Source organism: Lynx canadensis, chromosome B1, assembly GCF_007474595.2.
Source record: "Lynx canadensis isolate LIC74 chromosome B1, mLynCan4.pri.v2, whole genome shotgun sequence".
In the NCBI taxonomy this organism is placed as follows: Eukaryota; Metazoa; Chordata; class Mammalia; order Carnivora; family Felidae; genus Lynx; species Lynx canadensis.
In genome coordinates, this window is record NC_044306.2 from 54,884,308 (window position 1) to 54,896,778 (window position 12,471).

Genomic DNA, 12,471 nt, shown 5'->3' on the forward strand with positions numbered 1-12,471 from the left:
TTCGCATTAGAAAACTGGAAGAGGGAGCCTGAGTGGCTCAGTCAGTTGAGCGTCTGACTTCAGCTCAGGTCATGATCTCACGGTTTGTGAGTTCAAGCCCCATGTCAGGCTCTGTGCTGACAGCTCAGAGCCTGGAACCTACTTTGGATTCTGTGTATCCCTCTCTGTCTGCCCCTCCCAGTTTATTCTCTCTCTTTCTCTTTTTCTCTCTCTCAAAGATAAATAAATAAACAACAACAAAAAGAAGAAGAAAACTTGAAGGAGTAATTCACTCAGGAAAGTCTACTTAAATCAATAGGAAACCATATAACAACAGTACTTTTATTTTTGTATAAAGATTTTCTTTCAGATGATCCACAGTAGCTACAAACACTCATCCTGGATTGGTCAATAAAATAAAGGAAATTACTTAATAGTTTAAGTTAAGAAAATGACCCCCAGAATGACACTCACTACTGCAAAATGTATTCAAAGTAAAAATCTGCTCAAGTGAACATCACCAAAAGCAACACGTCCGACTTATAATGCTAACACCTCAACACAGCAGTGGCAAATATCTTTATTACTTTCAGTTTAATGTAACAAAGCTGCCTACTGATAAGTTGCCTGCTCAAGTTTCTAGAGTCAATATAAAAGGAATATAATATACAGTATCATATAATACTTTCTTGACCCCAGTTTATCCTAGAAATTATTTCTTTTTTATAATATGTAATAGTCTTAAAGAACTGATCTAGATACCAATAAAGTGTGACTAATTTATATTTGGTTTATAAATAATAAATTAGTGGACAATGGAGACAGATTCTGTAACAGAGCAAAGAACTCACAAAGAATGCAAGAAGTGACGAAGTGTGAGATGGGGTAGCCAGCGCAGGCTAAAAGGTGATGATGTATGAAGTGTAGCTGAAAATCCCAAGGAAGGATGAAGTGAGAGGGCAGTGATCTTGGGGTGGTGGACGTCCATCTGTAAAGTAAAAAATTTTATCTCAGAGATTATTAAAATGACCAGAAGGAAGCTGGACAACTGGTGGGGCTGAATTTTGATAAATGGATAATATATAGAATATTAAGAGCAACACTCAACAACTAAATCTTTAAACACAATATAGATGTCCTGTCTTCAAATTATCTCCTGTCTTTCATGTGACTGCAGTGATACATTTTCAGTAAGCCGTCCTCAAAGACTATAATCTGCCATAATTTAACCTCCATATGTGGATTGTTTTGAAACTCAATAATGTCATAATTTACTTCTAATAAATCCTGGATCCCAAGGATTACTAATGTATTTCTAAATCTCAGTGCTGATTTGTTTTAAAGACAAGATAGTAAGCTCCATGAAGACATCTGAAACACTTCTACAGTATCTGGCATATTGTATATGATCAAAAAGTATGGACTGAGTGAGTGGATGGATGGACAGATGGATGGATGGATGGATGGATAGATGGGTGAGTGGACGGATGGATGGATGGATGGAAGGATGAAGTCAAGATAAGTCTGCAACCAAGCAAAGTTAAAACCACACCATAGGTTTTCCACATTACAGTGCGGTAGACCAAAATAGGTCAAAGAACATAAGGCACCTGATGGGTTTTCCTGTACCATTTTTGGTCCCACTCATCAAGTCATTAGATTACAGGCTGCTTAAGCCAGAGGTTGCATCTGCGGCACCATCAGCACCCAGCTCTAGGGTTATATGCAGGATCAATTAAGAAAAGTTGTTGATCCACACAAATTCATATTTGTAACAATGTTAAATGAGAAGATTTCATCTAATAACATTGCTCTTCATAAACCGGGGACTATTTTTAACTGTCTTGTTCTTTCCTCAACTATTTTAATGAACTTCTGAACCAAACTGGGTATCTTAACTCAGCATAGCTTACTATATGAATGCATCTATTTCGTTTTGAAATGTGTAAATATGGCCTATAAAGGTGTAATTCCTGGTCTACCTCTGGTCTTCCTTATTCTCATCTTAGCCTTTAACACCATCCTTCATGCCAAACTACCTAAGATATTTTTGGTCCAAGTAGACATTGATTTCATAGTAATAGGGATTGGGAGTTAATCTGACAATAATTATTGAAACATGCATTTTTAAAAATCTGACATTGAAATAATAGTAAAGTCTTCTATTAAAATATAAACTTTCGGGTGGCCTGGGTGGTTCAGTCTGTTGAGCATCTGACTCTTGGTTTGGGCTCAGGTCATGATCTCATGGTTCGTAAGTTTGAGTCCCACATGGGGCTCTGTGCTGATGGAGCAGAGTTTGCTTGGGATTCTCTCTCTCCTCTCTCTGCCCCTTCCTCACTCGTGCTCACTTTCTCTCTCTCTCTCTCAAAATAAATAAACTGCATATATAGGTATAAACTTTTGATTAATGTGTAAATTTGCTTCTATTTCAGCCTGTCTGAAATAGCCTTCCCATATTATCAACTCTGTATTTAACATTCAGGTGCTTTTACCACCACCACCCTTTGCTCCTAGTATCTCTCCTTTGCATGTATTCACTTTGCGTCTCTTTCCTTATGAAAATTTTACCCTGAAAAGTCTTGTGGTCATTCCTACTCCTTCTTCACTTACACTGCAAGTAGTGAAATGGTTGTACCTCTCAAAAACAGGAGGTACTAGGAGGAAAGTTAGTAAAGCATATCCATGCTTACTGCTAATGAAAGAAAGATATAGAGACAGAGTGTTATCAAGAGGGAAATTACTACTTTTAAGAATTTGAATAAAAGTTAAAATTTGTTTTTTGGAATAACCAGGAATAATAGTAGGAATACCTGGGAATAATAGTCTTAGCACCATAACACATAGGCACTTTGGGGGAAAAATGCACAGAATAGGTCAGAGTGCAGGGGGCAGTAAGGAAATCTATGGTCAAATAGATGCAGAGTGAAATTTATCCAAGATTTGGATTTCAAAGAGACCATATTGTTCCAATTCATCCCAGTTCTGCTCTTCACAATGAAGAAGAGAAAGTGAGCTGCCAATAGAGATCGCCTTTGTTTGATATATTGACAGGATGGGTATGAAGAGGAAGTGGAGGATGTACAATGTCCCCTCTGACCTATTTTCTTGTGTCGTGTGTCATACTGTACAGGGCATGACAATCAGTATGACCAGGGTGGAGATAGCATACCTCTTCTTGGGATGCAGCAGTCATGCAGATGGCCAACAGTCGTGGTATCTTCCCTTTGAAGACAAAAGAGGAGAAGGGAAAATCCTTGCCATACACAAAGATGACAGGCTCTGCCTAAATACAAAAGACGAAAGCAAGGACTTAAAATGTACAACCTAGGCCAGTGGCCTTCATTACAAAAGGTTGGTTTTGAATTTAAGTATGTGCAATCTCTTCAGAATCTAGCAATCAAGAATCTAACAATCAAGAAAGCAATTACTTTCTTGGGGAAGTAATCCTGAAAAGTACCAGGAAAGAAGTGGGGAATTGAAAATAGAGAAAGGAAGGGGGCCAATCAAGGGTATGTTTTCAAGCAGGCTACAGTTATTAGTGACTAGAGTTTCAGTCCCACTGAAGAATCCAAGGAGACAATGAGCAATGTGCCTCAGAGATAGCCCAAGCTAGGGATATTTGCCCTCCAGTTCTATCACACATTGCCCAAGAGCTACCCCCAAGGGGTCTGAATGCCTCAGCACTCCCTGCACGTCCTACCCACAGGCCAAATACACTCCAGTAGCCAGAGAAGATCTTACACAGAATCGCACATACTTGCTGCACAAAGCAGAATATCTGGGCAAGTAAATGCTGGGTACTGAGCGGATAGAACAAGGCATCAACAGCATTTGCTACCCCTAATTCCCATTAGATTGGACTCCAAAATACCAATATATTTATCATCTGATCAAAAAAATGAGGGAAGAGAAGTAAACTATCTTTGTATGAAAGAAAATGCTGCAGGTAAAAGAAGACTGGAGCATTAATTTAAAAGAAAACTCCCTTACTCTAAATTTCTTGGGCCTTTTAGAAACTAATATTAGGTTAGAACAAGGGCTGGCATTCTAAGACCCTCATGCCAAATACAACCTGCCAACTGTTTTCATACAGCTCCAAAGCAAGGGTTGTTTATATTCTTAAATGGTTGGGAAAAGGTAAGAAGAAGACACTTTCATGACCCGCAAGATATTTTCTATGATATGCAAATAGCAATGTCCATAAACATGTATTGGAACACAGCCACAGTCATTCAGTTATGCAATATCAATGGCTATGCTGTCCATGGCAGGGTTGAGTAGTTGTGACAGAGACCGTACGGGCTTAAAAGCGCAAGTTTTCTTCTCTGGCCCTTCACAGAAAGTTTGCCAACTGTAATTTAGAACCTGACTCAGCCTCAGGTAATCTTCATGATAATAGTGATTCCCTGGGGTGGAGGGAAGGAACAGTCTCTTCCTTTTTTTTTAAGGAGAATTAAAACCCCTGATTAGGCTCCATCCGTCAGTCTCTGGCTTCTTGGACAAGGATGACTGTTATCTTTTCCACCCCTAAATTGATCAGAGCAGAACAAACAGTCTCCCATTACTGCCAACATAAAACTTAAGGTTTCTAGGGGGTAAGGCATGTTCCTTAGAATGAGATTCTTACAAGTTGTAATAGAAATGGAATAACTTGAAGATTTAGAATCGCTTTTTTCCTCCAATATGAAACATAACACTTTGCAAACACCTGCTCCATTTTGAGTTTCTCCAGACATAAATTCACAAGAATTCACAAATTCTTTTCACCTTGAAAAGCAGCTAATTTTGAAACAGGAGATGAAAAGATACCACCCCACAGGGTAACTAGAGAGAGAGCGAGAGAGAGAGGACACAACAGCAGGTGAGAGAGAGTTTAATTACTATCATTTAATCATCAGGCACCAAGCTAATACATTATCAAAGGAATAAAGATTTAGATAAACGATTGGACATAGAGCGAAAGAATTAAGACTGGTAACTTTCATCAGATCCCAAGGGAATCCAATATGCCAAGTTTAATCTGGTACCTAACCACATGGGTCCTTGTTCCGTCATGGAAACAGGGACTAGATATGTAAACCAGGTCTTTTCCAGGGAGTGTTACAGTGATCTATGGGTATGCTATAAATCAGCATTGCGTCCCTCAGGATGCCAAAGTCCATTCTCAAGGCCTTGTTTACAGGAGAACATCAGTATTCTCTGGGCACACACGTCAATGCAAAGAGAACTTTAAATAGCACAAGAGAAAAGTGTTCCTGGTAGTCATACAGCCTATGAGAAACTTTGAAGTACAAATGAGAAGTGGAAGTGAATGTTAAACGTATGCCTTGTCCTAAAACTTCATGAAAAATGAAATGTACAAGAAAAGTTGGATCCCTGCCATGACACCCATTACAGTGTAGACTAAGGCTCTGACCTTTTGGGTCATACTTACTGTGTTTTTGACACATTTGGTCAATTAAAACGGGTGAAGTGTAATTTGTTTTTCTTAAGTTTAATACAGCACGTCAATAGAAGTTAACCAAAATTTATAGTTGGAACACTAAAGCTGCCACATGCACTTAAACAAATGAACACAATTTATCATGGTTGAAATAAAGAGAACATCACGGGCATTTGACTTTATACTTCACATAAGCGTGTTGCCAAATATAGGAAAGTAAGCTCCTTCTCACACTTCCAATGGAAAAGACATTTTAGTTCACATTAAATATTGGTGTGAAAAGTCTGGCAGGTATCCAGTCCTAAGGAGTGTTAACGTTGGCACTTCCACTGTGTACTTTTACTATAAATTGTTGTAGCGTTTATTTGACATGGAATACCCAAAGGATTGATGAGCAAAGAAAGGAAGATTTTTTTTTATTGTGCCATATTACCTTTTTCAGACATCTATACTAAGCCTTTACATCTTCCAAGTCTAAACAAGTAGCCACCTGTATTCAATCGGTGCAAGATATTTTTCATGAAACTATAGCTTGCCTTTTTATAAACCTATAAAAGCACACATTTTCCATTTTATTAGTCAGCAAAGCAGTGGTGGATTTAATAATAAAACTTATAAATGCAGTTTCTTTATAGACCGTTGAACTTTTTTTTTTTGCTTGTTTAAAATACCACGAGCACAACCAAATTTATTTCACAGTTTCTGTCTCTATCGCAGAGAAACAAGGAGCTACAATTTTGTATATCTTTACATTAAAAAAATTCACCTAGCACTCAGACCATTTATATAGCAGCCTACAGACTCCCAAAGATTGAAGAGAAACACAATACCGCTAGGGGAAAATTATCTGCTACCATCAAATACATGTATTTGATTTTGACATTCATAATATGTATGTCACTACATACAGCTACAGCAATCATGCACTTTGAATTTCTTTTTTTTTTAATTTTTTCAATATTTATTGATTTTGAGAGACAGAGAGAGACAGAGCATGAGAGGGAGGGGCAGAGAGAGAGGGAGACACAATCAGAAGCAGGCTCCAGTCTCTGAGCTCTCAGTCCAGAGCCTGATGCGGGGCTTGAACCCACGAACTGTGAGATCATGACCTGAGCCAAAGTCAGACACTCAACTGACTGAGCCATCCAGACACCCCTTGCACTTTGTGTTTCTAAATAAATTTGTGTCTCTTTTTTAATTAAATATACGTATACAATATACACAATAATTAAATATATATATGCACAGAATCTCGCTAGTATAAAATGAAATTTTAAGGTAGCAATACGTAACCCATATGATATTGGTAAGATTTAAAACAGCGGTACCCCTATCGATGAGGGAGATATAGGAGAGTATGCTGGAGGAAGTATGGATTGTTACAGCCTTTTGGAAAAACAGTCTGGCAATATCTGCTAAAATATAAATCACATACACTTTTCTTTTTTTTAATTTTTTTTAAAAGTTTATTGGTTATTGGGAGAGAGTGCGAGCCAGGGAGGTACAGAGAGAGAGAGGGAGGCACCGAATCAGAAACAGGCTCCAGGCTCTGAGCCGTCAGCACAGAGCCCGATGCGGGGCTCCAACTCAAGAACCATGAGATCGTGACCCGAGCCGACATCGGACGCTTAACTGAATGAGCCACGCGGGCGCCCCAAATCACATACACTTTTCAAATCAACATCTCTGTTACTGGTAATCTGTACCATAGAAATAAAATACTAGTATATACGGATAGTTAATGCAGTTTTTTTAGGGCAGGGACAAAAAATGGGGGTGGGGGGAGTGAATGTCTATTAATGGGTAAAAGTTTTAATAACTTGTGGTTAAAAACATCCCATGAAATAACATACAGCAATTACAAGGAATTTTATGAATCTATAGTCAATGATTAAAAAGATTCCCACAACACACTTTGGGACTGCCTGCCCTTGGCCCCTACAGTATTAATAAAAGACATTTTTATTTTGTAGCTATTGAAACATTTCATAATTAGTTCCTAAAATAAATGTTAGCTTCTGGGGTGCCTGGGTGGCTCAGTCAATTAAGCGTCTGACTCTTGATTTCAGCTCGGGTCATGATCCCACAGTCATGAGACAGAACCCCACATCGGGCATTGTGCTGACAGTACAGAGCCTGCTTGGGATTCTCTTTCTCCCTCTCTCTCTGCCCCTCTGTCTCTCTCTCGCTCTCTCCCTCTTTCAAAAATAAAAATAAATAGACTTAAGAAAAGGAAATGTTAGATTCACCATAAAGTAGAGGAAGTAAATACATTCTTAAGTTCTGGAAAAAATAAATAAAATAAAATAAAATAAAATAAAATAAAATAAAATAAAATAAAATAAAATACACACAAACAAAAAACGATTTCTACAACACGCTGTTAAATGAGAAAAGCAAGAGACAGAGAAATATATATATTATGCTACCTTTCTAAACCAAACAATACCAAAATATTTAAATACATATATAACTCTAAACGTGTGTGAATATATGTAAACATGTATGTGAATATAATCATATGACCACAAATTGAAGTAAGCCAAGATACATACGAGGTTGGTAACATTGATACCTAGGGTTATTCAGGTGGTGGGAGAAGAGATAATGAACAAAAAGAAAATGGCGTTTTTTTTAAAGTTTATAAAATAAAAACAAAATTATTATATGATCATCTTTTGCTAAAATCTTTGGGGAAAGGAGTGTATGTGTATGTTTCTAAAAAAGGTACATGAAACAATAATCATCAAAACATTGATGGTATTTTTCCTCAATGTGCAGAGATTTTGGATATTTCCTTTCTCTTTTGTTGGCTGATTTTTTTTTTAACGTTTATTTATTTTTGAGACAGAGACAGAGACAGAGCATGAACGGGGGAGGGTCAGAGAGAGAGGGAGACACAGAATCTGAAACAGGCTCCAGGCTCTAAGCTGTCAGCACAGAGCCCAACGCGGGGCTCGAGCTCACGGACCGTGAGATCATGACCTGAGCCGAAGTCAGACGCTCAACCGACTGAGCCACCTAGGCGCCCCTGTTGGCTGATTTTTTTAAACAAGGATTATTATTGGGGATTCTGGGAAGATGGCGGCGTAGGAGGACGCTGGGCTCACCGCGCGTCCTGCTGATCACTTAGATTCCACCTACACCTGCCTAAATAACCCAGAAAACCGCCAGAGGATTAGCAGAACAGAGTCACCGGACCCAAGTGCAGACGAGAGGCCCACGGAAGAGGGTAGGAAGGGCGGCGAGGCGGTGCGCGCTCCACGGACTGGCGGGAGGGAGCCGGGGCGGAGGGGCGGCTCGCCGGCCAAGCAGAGCCCCCGAGTCCGGCTTGCAAAAGCGGAGGGGCCTGACGGACTGTGTTCAGACAGCAAGCGCGACTTAGCAAGCGCGACTTAGCGTCTGGGAGGTCATAAGTTAACAGCTCTGCTCGGAAAGCGGGAAGGCTGGAGGACAAAGGGAGGGTGAGCTGCGGAGCCCCCGGACGACAGAGCTCAGTTTGGCGGGGAACAAAGGCGCTAGCCAGCGCCATCTCCCCCGCCCATCCCCCAGCCAAAATCCCAAAGGGAACCGGCTCCGGCCAGGGAAATTGCTCGCTCCGCGCGAACACCCAACTCTGTGCTTCTGCGGAGCCAAACCTCCGGCAGCGATTTGACTCCCTCCGGCTGCCACAGGGCCCCTCCTGAAGTGGATCACCTAAGGAGAAGCGAGCTAAGCCTGCCCCCCCTCCCGCCGTGCACCTTGCCTTCCCACCCCAGCTAATACGCCAGATCCCCAGCATCACAAGCCTGGCAGTGTGCAAGTAGCCCAGACGGGCCACGCCACCCCACAGTGAATCCCGCCCCTAGGAGAGGGGAAGAGAAGGCACACACCAGTCTGACTGTGGCCCCAGCGGTGGGCTGGGGGCAGACATCAGGTCGGACTGCGGCCCCGCCCACCAACTCCAGTTATACACCACAGCACAGGGGAAGTGCCCTGCAGGCCCTCACCACACCAGGGACTATCCAAAATGACCAAGCGGAAGAATTCCCCTCAGAAGAATCTCCAGGAAATAACAACAGCTAATGAGCTGATCAAAAAGGATTTAAATAATATAACAGAAAGTGAATTTAGAATAATAGTCATAAAATTAATCGCTGGGCTGGAAAACAGCATACAGGACAGCAGAGAATCTCTTGCTACAGACATCAGGGGACTAAGGAACAGTCACGAGGAGCTGAAAAACGCTTTAAAGGAAATGGAAAACAAAATGCAAACCACCACGGCTCGGATGGAAGAGGCAGAGGAGAGAATAGGTGAACTAGAAGATAAAGTTATGGAAAAAGAGGAAGCTGAGAAAAAGAGAGATAAAAAAATCCAGGAGTATGAGGGGAAAATTAGAGAACTAAGTGATACACTAAAAAGAAATAATATACGCATAATTGGTATCCCAGAGGAGGAAGAGAGAGGGAAAGGTGCTGAAGGGGTACTTGAAGAAATAATAGCTGAGAACTTCCCTGAACTGGGGAAGGAAAAAGGCATTGAAATCCAAGAGGCACAGAGAACTCCCTTCAGACGTAACTTGAATCGATCTTCTGCACGACATATCATAGTGAAACTGGCAAAATACAAGGATAAAGAGAAAATTCTGAAAGCAGCAAGGGGTAAACGTGCCCTCACATATAAAGGGAGACCTATAAGACTCGTGACTGATCTCTCTTTTGAAACTTGGCAGGCCAGAAAGAATTGGCACGAGATTTTCAGGGTGCTAGATAGCAAAAATATGCAGCCGAGAATCCTTTATCCAGCAAGTCTGTCATTTAGAATAGAAGGAGAGATAAAGGTCTTCCCAAACAAACAAAAACTGAAGGAATTTGTCACCACTAAACCAGCCCTACAAGAGATCCTAAGGGGGACCCTGTGAGACAAAGTACCAGAGACATCACTACAAGCATAAAACATACAGACATCACAATGACTCTAAACCCGTATCTTTCTATAATAACACTGAATGTAAACGGATTAAATGCGCCAACCAAAAGACATAGGGTATCAGAATGGATAAAAAAACAAGACCCATCTAAACAAGGATTATTATTATATACGATGAAAGGGCTATTTGCATTGGAGAGAAAAAACTAAGAACTATAGAAAAAATATACTAGCTTAAATTTCTCTAAATAAAAATACTCACTACGGGAGAAATTTTTAAGGTTTGAAATGCAAAAAAAAAAAAAAAAAAAAATCTTACTTTTCAAAGGAAAAAAAACGGGAAAAAGTCATGAGGAAAAGGATGTGGTATATGCCACCAATAGGCCTCGCTATCCATTCTCCCCTTTTGTTTGCCATTATGAGATTGTCTTTGTGTTTCATCCGGACAAACTGGCACTGAGACTAAACACTATTTTGCATTCTCCTTACAGGTAGGAATGCCGGAAGGTGCCTAAGTTCTGCCAGCTGGTTATAAGCAGAAGTGAAGTATGCAATCCTCAGGCCTGGAACATGGAAGTGGCAGCGTGAGCCACATGCAACCACGCAGACCAGAGCAAGCCCAAGGGACTACATAGAGCAAGAAAAGGCAAGGTTATATCATAACCCCGGACTGCATATGCTTGAATTGGCACAAATACACTTTTATTGTTTCAAAGTCGCCGTCACTTTATTCTTTACGTTGTGAACAGTTAATACACTCTACAGCAACAGAGGTTCGTACCTAGGCACGAGCTGCCTTAACAAAACTTAAAACAGCAAATATTAATTCAGTGGTCAGTTGGCGATCAGTAAGAAAACGGATACAGTGGGCTGGAAAGTTGGTGATCCTTCTTGTCGTGGTAGATGACGTGATAAACTGGACTCTCGGATGAGCTGTGGACTATAATGTCTTACGAATACAGGTCACATGCAGATAGAGCTTATGAGTGAGACCACCTGGGAAAAAACTATCAAAATACGGGTAAGAATTGGCTCTGTCTTGCCAAGTTTGGCAGTCCCGCAGGAGAGATCAGTTCAAGAGAATTAGAAGATATTTCTGTAGAGGCAGATTTTGCAGGAGATAAGACTGGCCCAGCCCTCTTCAAAACATCACTGAGAATGGGGACGGTCTAGAGGCAAAGATAGGGCCTTTTGCCTTCTCATCCAAGGCTCCCCTTTCAGATGACCAGCCTTGTCCCGGGTGGGCAGAGGCAGCAGCTTCCAGGGTGGCCTGGGCGCCAGCATGAGTGTGGTCAGCGGCTACAGTGGGGCCAGGGAAGTGGGCAGGATCGCGGTTGCATCAGTGAACCAGAGCCTGCGGAGTCCCCTTAAGCTGGAGGCAGACCCCAGTATCAAGGCCGTGTGCACCCAGGAGAAGGAGCAGATCAAGACGCTCAGCAACAAGTTTGCCTCCATCGACAGGGCTGGCACCTGGGGCAGAAGAACAACATTCTGGAGACCGAACGGAGCAGCAGAACACAACTCGGAGCCACAGGGACATGTTCTAGAGATACATCAGCAACCTTCAGCAGCAGCTGGACATATTGGAACAGGAGAAGCGAAAGCTGGGGTTAAAGCTTGGCAGCAGGCAGGGGCTGGTGGAGGACTTCAAAAAGCAGTGCCAGATCAAAGAGCACGCTGTCGCTGATACAGAGCAGCGCGGGGAGCTGTCCGTGAAGTTCACCAATGTCAAGCTGGCACGGCTGGAGGCACCCTGCAGTGAGCCAAGTAGGACATAGCATGGTAGCTATGCGAGTACAAGGAGCTCATGAACATCAAGCTGGCCCTGGACATTGGAGATTTCCACCTACTGCAAGCCCCCGAAGGGCGAGGAAAGCTAGCTGGAGTCTGGGATGAGAACATGAGTATCTATACTAAGACCACCAGTGGCTACTCAGGTGGGCTGAGCTCGGCCTACAGTGTCCTCGTGAGCCCTGATCTCAACTATGGCCTGAGCATCTTCTAGTGTGGCGGGGGCTCCAATTTCTTCAGCTGTGTCAGCTCCTCCAAGGCGGTGGTTGTGAGGAAGATAGAGATCCACCACGTGAAGCTGGCATCCAAGTTGTCTGGTATCCTGTCCACCTGAACAGCCACTG

At 41.8% G+C, this 12,471-nt stretch overlaps 1 pseudogene; it reads left to right on the forward strand.

The window, feature by feature from the left end:
- Positions 1-10,833: 10,833 nt before the first annotated feature.
- On the forward strand, positions 10,834-12,114 carry LOC115512962 (annotated as a pseudogene).
- Positions 12,115-12,471: the final 357 nt, after the last annotated feature.